Source organism: Stenella coeruleoalba (assembly GCF_951394435.1).
Source record: "Stenella coeruleoalba genome assembly, chromosome: 3".
NCBI lineage: Eukaryota > Metazoa > Chordata > Mammalia > Artiodactyla > Delphinidae > Stenella > Stenella coeruleoalba.
This window is the reverse complement of record NC_137148.1, coordinates 167305262-167316827: the sequence shown is the minus strand read 5'-3', so window position 1 is coordinate 167316827 and position 11566 is coordinate 167305262. Positions and strand designations below refer to the sequence as shown.

The window sequence follows — 11566 nt, the reverse complement described above, 5'->3', positions numbered from 1 at the left end:
GGAGCTAAAGAAGGCCGAGTGCCAGAGGCGGGGCCTGCACTTTGACGGGCGCATCAACGCCTGGGACCTGCGCTGCTACATGAACCAGGGGGAGGAGACGCGCTACCGCGTGGACCAAACCTGCTCAAGGAGTACTTCCCCATGCAGGCGCTCACACGCGGGCTGCTGGGCATCTCCCAGGAGCTGCTGGGGCTGACCTTCGACCTGGAGGAGGGCGCCAACGTGTGGCACGAAGGCGTGAGGCTCTACATGGTCCGGGATGCGGCCTCGGGCAAGGTCCTCCATCGACAAGTTCTACCTGGACCTCTACGTCGGTGCGTGCGTGGGGGAACCTGCCGGCCATGGGCTGGGGCTCCTCTGCAGAAGCTGGGCCTCACCCCGCGTCCCTCCCCAGGGAAGGGAAGTCCAAGTTTGTATTGTTTGTATTTTTTTTTTAATATTTATTTATTTGGCTGCATCGGGTCTTAGTTGCGGCGCACAGTCTTCTCTCTAGTTGTGGCACACGGGCTCCAGAGCGCCCGGACTTGGTTGCCCCTCGGCACGTGGGATCTCAGTTCCCAGATCAGGGATCAAACCCGCGTCTCCACTACTCGGTCTCCAGTTTTGAGCTCTGTTTCTCCTTTCTTGATTGAGCCGGCCTCCGAAAGATTGGAAATAGATTCACTGGTGGTTTTTGTAAGGTTGCTGGTCTGAGGCGTAGCTGAAGGTTCCTTTGCGGTTGGCTGGGGCGATTTATGGGGAATATTTGAGGGGGTGGCTGGGGAAGAGGACACCATGCTGGCTGTCAAAGTGGACAGAGGCGAAGTCGCTCTGGAAGCATGAGTTGTCTGCAGGCCGTCCGCTTCGTCTTCTGCCTGTACCTTCCTCGTCAACTTTGAAGGTCCCGTGAATATGCCCCTTAAAGGCTCACACTGGAAATACCGAATTCCTGCCACTGAACCATCGCTCTTGCCTGTGGGTTCATCTAAAACGATCCCGGCCCATTGGCCTGGTGCGAACTGGGTTTCTCCCAGGAACTCGATAAATCCAGGCTTATTCCCATTCACCCAAACTCGCTCCCCAACTTGAAAATCATCCACAAACTCCTCTTGTGTCTCAGCAGACAGCCTGCTTCAGCCTGCAGCCGGGCTGCCTGCAGCAGGATGGGAGCCGCCAGATCGCCATCGCGGCCACGGTGGCCAACTTCACCAGGCCCACGCCCGACCCGCCCTCCCTACTGCAGCACGATGAGCTGGAGACCTACTTCCACGAGTTCCGGCAGGCGATGCACCTGCTCTGCTCCCAGGTCGGTGCGGGCGCAGAGCTGCAGGCAGGGGGCGGGGAGGGCCCGGGCGCCCGTGGTCCTCAGGCAGGCCCTCGCCACGGGATTCTTCCACTGATGTCACCCCGCACGTGGGTCAGCTTCCATCATCAAACCCCACGTACTCGGTGCGTAAACAATGGAAATGGATGTCCTCGAGGTTCTGGAGGCAGGAAGACCCAGATCAAGGTGTCAGGGCTAGTTCCCTACATGTTAAATACATGTACTCAAGAGTTGCCTTTAAAAAAGACAAAAGAAAGGAACTGTTGCCTGCAAGTCTGGTGACAGCCGGTGATGAGAACCAGAGGGAAGGCTCTGGGGCCGGGAACGCCGCGCCCAGTGAGGCCCTGGGGCTGCTGCCAGTCTCGGTGGAGGCTCAGCAAGTCCCAGTGACTTCCCCACGTGGGACCCCCAGCTGAGCGGCCGGGCCCAGGACCCACTGCTCGCTCAGTCTTCCTGCGGTCAGCCCTCCGTCCCGAGAGCGATGCTGTCACAGGCTGCACCGGAGCATGTGGGGACAGTTTACTGAGCTGTGCAGCCGTCACTACTGCCATGTTTTGGACCATTTCCATCACCCCAAATATGTTCCCTCACGCCCTTAGCTATCACTCCGTCCCCTCGCCAGCCCCTGACAACCAGGAACCCACTCTCTGACTCTGTGGATCTGCCTGTTCTGGACGTTTCTCCTCAGTGGGGTCACACCCTGTGTGTCCTTCTGTGTCTGGCTTCTCTCGCTGAGCATCGTGTTCTCAAGGTCCATCCACGTGGCAGCGAGTGTCAGGGCTTCACCCCTCTGCGTGGCTGAGGGACGTCCCCGTGTGTGGAGGGACATCTTATTACTAGTATGTTTATGAGCAGAAGGTTTTGACTTTGAAGTTCAGTCTATTAAACTGTTTTCTTGCACCTTTTGTATCCTATGGAAGAAATCCTTCTCTAACCCGAGGCACTAAGAGTTTCTTCTAAATTTTCTGCCTAGAAGTTTTGTAGTCAAGCTTTTCATTTTGTTGTTGTCCACTGTGGTGGAGTGTTTTCTGTGGTGTGAGGCTGGGGGTCACCCTCTGTCACCACGTTGTCGCCACCGATCCCCACGCGGTCACATGTGATATGCGTTTCTGTTTAGAGACACCTGGTCTGATAGCAGTTGTTGATTCACTCACGGCGGGGCTGTAACCCTCGCCTAAAGGAAGTTCATCTAACACACGCACTGTCCCCGTGAGCACGTCACCGCCCTCCTGCACTTGGGACACCGGCCAACACTTCAGCTCTATGCTCGGAGCCGTGTTGAGCAGAGAAATCACCCCGAAAACACAAAAATGCACACATCGGGGCATTCAGCAGACCGAGAGAAGGACGCTTGTTTGCAGTTGGGGCTGGAACCAGAAGTTGGGGGTCGAGTGACCCAGGAGTGAGGAGGCAGCCTCTGTCCTGCTCCCTGGGGCCTGGGAAGGACATGCCGGGGTCACTGGGCTCGTGTGGACCCACACCTGCCGGGCCTGGGTTCCAGCCACACTGCATCAGGTGCCGTGTCTTCAGGAAGAATTTCAGACGCAAGAGGAACAACGACCACCTGCCAACGGCCGCCATCCGGATCCTCTGTGTCTGCGCCTTTGCCTCCTGGGCGCGGGGCTTTGGCTGGAGACTGTTGGCTCCGTGGGTGGGGAGGGGGCACGGTGACCCGCAGGACGGCTGGCTCTCTGCCTCACTGTGTCCCGGGCAGATCTGTGGTCCAGGGTAGGGCCCTCCTGCAGCTCCACAGGCCGCTTTGCAGGCCGAGTTCGCCACAGGGAGCGGGACTTCGTGGAGGCACCTTCGCAGACGCTGGAGAACGGGGTGTGGGAGGTGGAGCCGCTGCTCAGGATGTCCCAGCACCACTGCACGGGCAGCGCCGTCCCCCAGGAGCTTCTGGACAAGCTCACCAAGTCCAGCAGGCCAACCCAGGTGCGGCCAGGCCGAGGGAAGGGAAGGGAAGGGGGCTCCCGGACCGCCCGGCTGGAAAGCGTGGCTTGGATGCAGAGCCAGCCCCTGGCCCCGTCTCCTTCCTCCTGCATGGCGATGGGAGGCTGACGAGTGTGGCGTCTGCCTTCACCCCCTCCCTCCTCTCTGGGCTGAGCCCTGCGGCCCCGTGGGGTCCCAGTGGGCCCAGTCCCCCAGGGCCCGTCCCTTCAGGTCCTCCCAGCTGCCTGATACCCCTCTGCCCCCAGCGTGGACCCCAGAGCCCTCAGCTCTTCCCACCCCTGGTCCAGCCGGACAGGGTCCCTGCGGCGCCCTGGACAGGCGGGTGATGGGCAGCCCGGCCCCTCCCGGGTGGCAGCCCCGTAGGGTGAGGAGGGGGGCGGGCATGGTGAGCCACCCACGGTCGAGCGCGTCACCTCGGTGGGGGACGTGTGGCGCCGTGGCTGCACGCGTCTTGATGGCCGGGATCAGACCCAGCTCTGCCACCAACCGGCTGGGTCCCCGGAGGCCGGTCACTGGACCCCGTTGTCCCTGTTCACCCTCTGCAACGTGCGTGACCCGAGGACCCCCTCACAGGTGGTCGTGAGCGCTGACCGAGTCGGTTTGTGTGGAGGACAGAGAACAGTAAGGCCAGCAGATGAGGAAAGAGCTTGTCACTCGCGGTCCTGGGCAGGGGCCCGCCTCGTCCCCTAGGGCCTCCCGGGAGCACGAGGGTTCAGCAGCAAGGAGGGGAGGGGTGGCTGGGGACTGGACCCTGAGGTGTGGGTCCCCGGTAAGAGCAGCTCAGGATCGGCTAGAATGACCCGGGGCTCCGGGCCTACCGGGCATGATGAGTGCAGGGGGACGGTGGCCCCGAGTGTGGGAGCCCCGTACAGAAGGGGCTGGGGTGCAGCCCTGCGCTGGCTGGTTTGCGTCAAAAGTGAAAGACACGGTTAACGCTTAACGCGGGTACCAGGTTCAACCCAGGGTTCAGCCACAGTTCTTGTTACTCAACACAAATGCTGTCCTGCTTTGGCCGGTGCTGTGCCTTGTGGTGGAGGAAACGGGACTCAGAGGACTGTGGAACTCTGGCATCCAGGGTGGGTTCTGGGCACGGGGGCCCCGAAGTCCTCCGGAGCGGCAGGCGCATGGAGCTTCGAGGCTGGGGGAGGCGGGGGTGTGGACCGTGGGGCTGCGCAGACTGCCTTGGCACCTGAGAACCACTGGCCGGAGGGACCACGGGGACGCCCGTGGAGGGGGGCGCCCAGGAGAGGCGGCCTGCTGGCGCGGGGCGGGGTCCTGAGTGCCGCCCCGCCCTCCCGGGGCGCCCTGTGCTCCCGCCCAGCAGTGGCCGGTGGGGCCGTGAGGCTGCAGGGAGGCCAGTACCCGGCACGGCGCCTGCTGCCCACAGAGGCCCGGTGTCCCTCGGGCTGCTTCTGAGCCAAGCGTGCCCGACGAGCCCCTCCTCCTGGCAGAGCCAGCGGGCACGGTCCCCCAGCGCCCCTCCTGTCCTCCGACAGGCACGTCTGCTCAGCCCGGGTGCGGGGCGGGCGCGCTGAGTCCTGGGCTGGGCAGGGCGCTCAGCCTGGGCAGGTCCTCGAGGCGCCCCGCCTGCTGCTGGCCCGGCAGGGGCCCCGGGGAACCGGCACCTTCCCCTGCACCCCACGTCGCTCCCTTCCCCAGGCAGGTCCATTTCTACCTGTTTCTGCAAACCAGATAGACCCTGAAGGGGCAGAAACTTAGCTCCGTTGAAATGGCTGAAGCTTAGGCTGTCACCTTGGGGTAACTCCTGAGGAGGGTCCTAACAGTTAGGACCCGAGGCCCTTTCTCTCCCATCTCCCTCCTCTCATCCGCCTCTTCTCCCTTAACCCCCCTCCGTGCCCCCGCACCCCCCCACCACCCCCCCACCCCCGATCTCACGGCCGTCTTCTTCCTTCAGAAAATCAAGAGCATCAAGAAGCAGCTGAGTCTCCTGTGCATCGACTTCAACAAGAACCTGAACGAGGACACCACCTTCCTGCCCTTCACTCGCGAGGAGCTGGGTGCGTGCGGGCCCCGCGCGGGGGTGGAGAGGCGTCCGTGTGCCCCTGACCCCCGGGAGGGCCTTCTTCCCCTGAGGTGCTCAGACTGTTTGGGTCCCAAGGTTCTGGATCCTTCCTAGGGGAATGTGGCGGTCTGTCTACCGAGATTCTGCCCCGAAAGGGAGTTGTCCCTCGAGACTCCGCCCCCCCCCCCCCCCCCCCCCCCCCCCCCCCCCGCTCTCTGTGATGTTTCTTTAATCTCACAGGGTCCTCCCCCACCTGACCCGGCGTGGGGTCTTGAAAGGCTGGGGCCTGGGTGGCTTTTTCAGCTTCTGTCCTCTTCCCCGAATGCTTTATTTTGAAAACTGCACACCTGTAGGAAAGTGGCAAGAATAGTACCAGGGAGACCCCGTGTGCTCCTCGGGCCCGGCCTCCCTACGTGTATGCCATGTGTGCTGTTCCTGCGCCGGGGCCTCCGGACACATCGCCAGGAGCAAGGGCGCCTCCTGAGTCCCCGGGTGCAGGCCCCCCTCGGGAAGCGGGAAGCTGTCCCCCAGCCGTCCCGATGGCGGTCTTTTAAAAAAATTAATTAATTTATGTATTTTTGTCTGTGTTGGGTCTTTGTTGCTGCACGCGGGCTTTCTCTCGTTGCAGCGAGCGGGGGCTGCTCTTCGTTGTGGGCACGTGCTTCTCATTGCGGTGGCTTCTTTTGTTTCGGAGCACGGGCTCTAGGTGTCCGGGCTTCAGTAGTTTTGGCAGGTGGGCTCAGTAGTTGTGAATTCCAGGATCTAGAGCACAGTCTCAGTAGCTGTGGTGCACGGGCTTAGTTGCTCTGCAGCACGTGGGATCTTCCCGGACCAGGGCTCGAGCCCCTGTCCCCTGCATTGGCAGGAGGATTCTTCTTTTTGTTTGTTTTTTGTAACCAAAACATTAATCCCCAAGGATTCTCACACAACATGTTACCAATGACAGCATGAAAAAAAAAAATCTTGCACAGTAACTCAAAAGTTCAGCTCTACAATGGACCCTTAAACGGGCAGGACATTGGTATCTTGAATAGTCTCAAATTTCCAAATAATATGACAAAGAGTTATGTATTCATATACAGCAATCACAGAAGGAACTTATGACCTAAAGCAAAGGTAAACTAACTTTCTTGAAACTCCTTAGATTCTAAACCCACCGGACAACCTCTCGTCCGGTGTGAAGACTGGTGGAATTTTTAAACCTCTAATCTAGGGTAAGGGTGCGGCTTTCACTTCTACCTGCTGGCTTGTGTTCACAGCACCTTTTAAAGACTGCTTGCTTAACTACAGCTGCATACCATATCCCAGCTACAGAAAGTCTTTTCAATGTTTGCCAGTGTTGTTTCCACAATAATAAACATCACACTTTAGGTGGGCAGGAGTTAGAGTTTTATTATCAGTCTAGGTAAGACCAAAACTTCAAAGCAAGTTCAATTTTGCTAAAGGGAACATTGTAAAGTAACAATTCTTCATATTACATGCCTCATATGATCCATTTCAAACCATAGAGAATGACACCTTTATGTGTCACTATTCCAAGAGACAAACAAATGTGAACAGCTAAAACATTTTAAAAATGCACCAAGCTTCGGAAGTCTCAAACAAAACTTGAATTTTCTGTACATACTCCTGTCAAATGAAGTTATTTCCTGTGCACCACTCCTCTTGCAAAGTGGTCTTCTATTTCCTTTCATTTGACCTGGATCGGCTAGGAGACCTAGAGAAAGATCGGGACAGCTTGTGATTTCTCTCCCAGGACAGTGATCTCTCTCTTCTCCTATCTCTAGAAGGGGACGTGCTCCGGCTGCGGGAGAAGCTTCTCCGTCTTGGAGATCTGTGGCGAGATGGAGGAATCCTCTGATAATCATATCGAGGGCGACGACCCCAAGAAGGAGGCGGCCACGATTTCGACTTCTCTTTTCCCCATTCGACAGGTCCACTCTTAATAGGCAGCCACGTAATGTTCTCCCATCTTGTTCTCGGACAGCATCGGCTGCATCTGGGGGATCTTCAAATTCAACTAAAGTGAAGTCGGTAGGGTATCTAGCTACCCACACACTTCGGAGTGGTCCCTAATAGCCTACAGTTCGTTCTAATTCAGTCTTGTTACCATCGTTTCCAAGATTCCCTACATAAACTTTACACTCCAATGGACAGGAATCACGGTGCATTTTGAGATCTCGGGTTAGAAATGCAGAGGCTCAAATCCACACACCCCTGGCGGGGTCTTCCCTGTCCCCTCCCGCCTGGCACCCGCAGATGCTCTCTCACACCCGTCGTCCATGAAATGGCCTGGCAGGCAGATTCTTAACCACTGCGCCACCAGGGAAGTCCCCCCACCCCACCCCCGCCATGGCAGTCTTTATGTTCCTGGCCCCATCTGGCTCGAGCCAGGCCTCAGGCACTGCGTTTAGTTCCTGTCTCTACAGGCTCCTTCCCAGTTGATCGGTTCCTCAGCCTTTTACAAACTTGCTTCCATCTCGCCCCCGTGGACAGTTTTGCAAACTCCAGGCCAGGTGGGCATCGGCCTGTGAGCTCTGCCCGGGGTTCAGATGGGGCTGAGCATCCTCACCGCTTCTGTGTAACAGGCTGCTGCATAAGATGTGACACCTCGTTTGCCTCTGGGCGGCTAGATTTCGGGGACAGCCACGGATGCACGCGGACCCAGGCAGATGCTTCGGGTCCATCACGCCAACTTCTGCTGCCCTAACTTCTGTTCCCCAAGCCGCTGTCCCGGGCAGCAAGACCCACGTGGCTCCTGGGTTTCACGGGCCACAGGGGGATCCCGGGCCTCTGGAATCTGGCGGCTGAATCTGCTCGCACAAGCTGTGCTGTGGGGCTGCTTTTCCCCCTGTGTGTCCAGTCCGGGGCCCTGCTGTCTTCACCCGGCCTCCCAGGCGAGAGGGTGAACCTCAGCTCCCTGGAACAGACATTCAGAGCCCCGGTGACCGGTCTCACGGGGCTGGGGCGGCGGCTGGACATGTGTGGCCAGCCTGGTGGTGTCTGGCCCCGTCTGCAGTTCCAGTTCCAGCTGAGAAAGAGCCTCGCTGTGTTATTTTCTCCTGGTTGTGTAAGGATCCCCGGTGTCATTTGACAGAAATGTAGATGGTGTGTTCTTTCTCTGATTTCTCCCTGCTTCCTCTCCTCCCTCCCTCTCTGCCCCTCCCTCTCCCTCTCTCCCTCTCCTGCCTCCCTCTGTCTCTCCCTCTCCCTCCCTCCCTCCCGGAGAGGGAGAGACAGGGAGGCAGGGAGGTTTTATTATATCCTATAATATGGTTTATTATAGGATATTGAATATAATTCCCTGTTGTATCTATTTTATATATAGTACTTTGTATCTGCTAATCCCAAACTCCTAATTTATCCCTCCCCTACCCCCTTTCCCCTTTGGTAACCATAAATTTGTGTTCTATATCCGTGAATCTGTTTTTGTTTCGTAAGTTCATTTGTATCACAGTTTGGATCCCACATGTAACTGATACCTTATGGTACTTCTCTTTCTTCACTTAGTATGATAATCTCTAGGTCCATCCATGCTGCTGCAAATCCTAATGACCTCATTTTAATTCAATCACTTCTTTAAAGACTCTATCTCCAAATACACTCACATTCGGAGGTACTGGGGGTTAGGGCTTCAACGTATGAATTTCGGGGGGACACAGTTCAGGTCATAACACAACTCCAACGTCCATCAACGAATGGATGGACAAAAAACTGTGTTCCATCTCTACAATGGAGTACCACGTAGCAATAAAGAGGGGCAAATGACATTGATGCACGGTGACATGGATGCATGTCACAGACACAAAAGAATAGATACCATATGATTCCATTGGTGTGAAATTCTCAGACAGGCGAAACTAATGCATAGTAACAGAAATCAGAACTGTGACCATCTCTTAATGGGGATGGGACCCACTTGCGAGGGGTTCCAGGCAGGTGATGGGACTTTTCTCCATCTTGATCTGGGCGGTTGATGACACAGACAAATACACACATAAAAACTCCAGCTACCCTTAAAAATAAAAGGGTCAGATCCTTTAAAAAGATCCAGGTGCACATGTAAGATCTGTGCATTTTAATAATAAAATCTGGAGAGGAACAAAGCAAAGATCAGAGTCACTCCATCCCAATTCTCTGATTTATTTTGATTGTAGCAGTTCTCACTCTTTCAAATCCCCTTGTTCGTTGTGGAGTTTGCCTGCCTGTCTTGTTCTTGAGACAGACAGGGGCGGCATTGGTCTGTCTTATTGCTACGTGCATGCCCAGCCCCGGAACCAGGACTGGAATAGTCAGCGGTAGATCAGTGGCTGTGTGACGATGTCTGTGTAAGTTTTTGATTAGTAGTTGCAAACGATTGCATGTCAGTGTGGACAAAGCTCACAGGCACATTACACATGTGTGTGATCATGGTCACTGTGGTGATGATGGGGTGTTAGAAAGGCTTCCTCATGACACAAAAAGAGGAAACAAGTGCTGACCATTCGTTTTGGCAGTCGTAGGATTCAGTGTCTCTTTTTCTATAGCTTGCTTTTTAAAAACTGCCAACATGCTTGAGGGAGAAAAGCAGGTTGCAGATAGATATGTGTGGTAGAATAGATTAACCTAATGTTTCTGAACACACAGAGAATAACTGAGTTTAGGGACATGATAACTGTGGGAAACATAGACAGGAAGGAGACAGACCAACACTTTCATAGTGGTTGTGTCTGGGGAAGTAGCAGACGGGGATCCGAGAGTTACACAAATGGGCTTCCGCTGTGCCTTGAATATTTATTTCATTTAAAAAAAGACCAAAAAAAAACCCCTTCTGTTGTGGAAAACAGTATGACAGGTCCACAAAAAATTAGAAATAGAATTACTGTAGAATAGAAATACGACCCAGCAATTCTACTGGGAATTGCAAGTGTGGTCTCAGAACTTCCCTGGCAGTCCAGTGGTTAAGACTCCACGCTTCCATTGCGGGTGGCACGGGTTCGATCCCTGGTCGGGGAACTAAGATCCCACATGCCATGCGGCATGGCCAAAAGATTAAAAAAAAAGAAGGGGGGGGGTCTCAAACAGATATTTGTACATCCACATTCATAGCAGCATGATTTACACTAGCCAAAAGGTGGAAGCAACCACAGAGTCCATCAACGGATGAATGAACAAAATGTGGTCCATCCATCCAATGGAATACTATTCAGTTGTAAAAACGAGGGACTTCCCTGGTGATGCAGTGGTGAAGAATCCAGCTGCCAGTTCAGGAGACACAGGTTTGAGCTCTGGTCCTGGAAGATCCCACATGCCACAGAGCAACTAAGCCCATGCACCACAACTGCTGAGCCTGCACTCTAGAGCCCACAAGCCACAACTACTGAATCCCGCGCGCCTAGAGCCTGTGCTCCGCAGCAAGAGAAGCCACTGCAGTGAGAAGCCCATTCACCTCAATGAAGAGCAGCCCCCACTCACCGCAACTAGAGAAAGCCCACGCACAGCAATGAAGACCCAACGCAGCCAAAAATAAACAAATAAATTTATTTAAAAAATAATTTTAAAAACTATTTAAAAAAAAAAAAAAGGAAGGAACTTCTGAGAATTCCCTGGCAGTCCAGTGATTAGGACTCAGTGCTTTCACTGCTGGGGCCCGGGTTCGATCCCTGGTCAGGGAACTAAGATCCCACAAGCCGTGCTGTGTGGCCGAAAAAAAAAAGGGGGCATTTGTGAATAGTCACCTCAAATGGTAATGAGGTTTTTTTGTGTGTGTTTGTTTGTTAATTTTATTTATTTATTTTTGGCTGTGCTGGGTCTTCATTGCTGCGCACGGGCTTTCTCTAGTTGAGGTGAGCGGGGGCTACTCTTCGTTGCGGTGCACATGCTTCTCATTGCGTGGCTTCTCTTGTTGTGGAGCACAGGTTCTAGGTGCGCGGGTTTCAGTAGTTGTGGAACGTGGGCTCACTAGTTGTGGCTTGCGGGCTCTAGAGCGCAGGCTCAGTAGTTGTGGTGCACGGGCTTAGTTGCCCCATGGCATGTGGGATCTTCCCAGACCAGGGTCGAACACGTGTGCCCTGCACTGGCAGGTGGATTCTTAACCGCTGCACCACCAGGGAAGTCCGGTAATGAGGTTTTGAGCACCAGTGGATTTCCATTGATTAAATGTATGCCAATCTGCAGCCGCTGTGAAAAACAGTACGGAGGTTCCTCAGAAAACTAAACATAGAATTACCTAGGGGGTTACTTACAATTTGGGACTTCCCTGGAGGTCCAGTAGTTAAGACTTCACCTTCCAATGCAGGGGGTGTGGG

At 55.1% G+C, this 11566-nt stretch overlaps 1 pseudogene across 1 annotated transcript; it reads right to left on the bottom strand.

Moving 5' to 3' along the window:
- Positions 1 to 6774: 6774 nt before the first annotated feature.
- On the bottom strand, positions 6775 to 7450 carry LOC307183309 (serine/arginine-rich splicing factor 3-like; annotated as a pseudogene). The gene has a single exon. The product of its transcript is annotated as a serine/arginine-rich splicing factor 3-like (transcript).
- Between the last annotated feature and the right edge of the window lie 4116 nt (positions 7451 to 11566).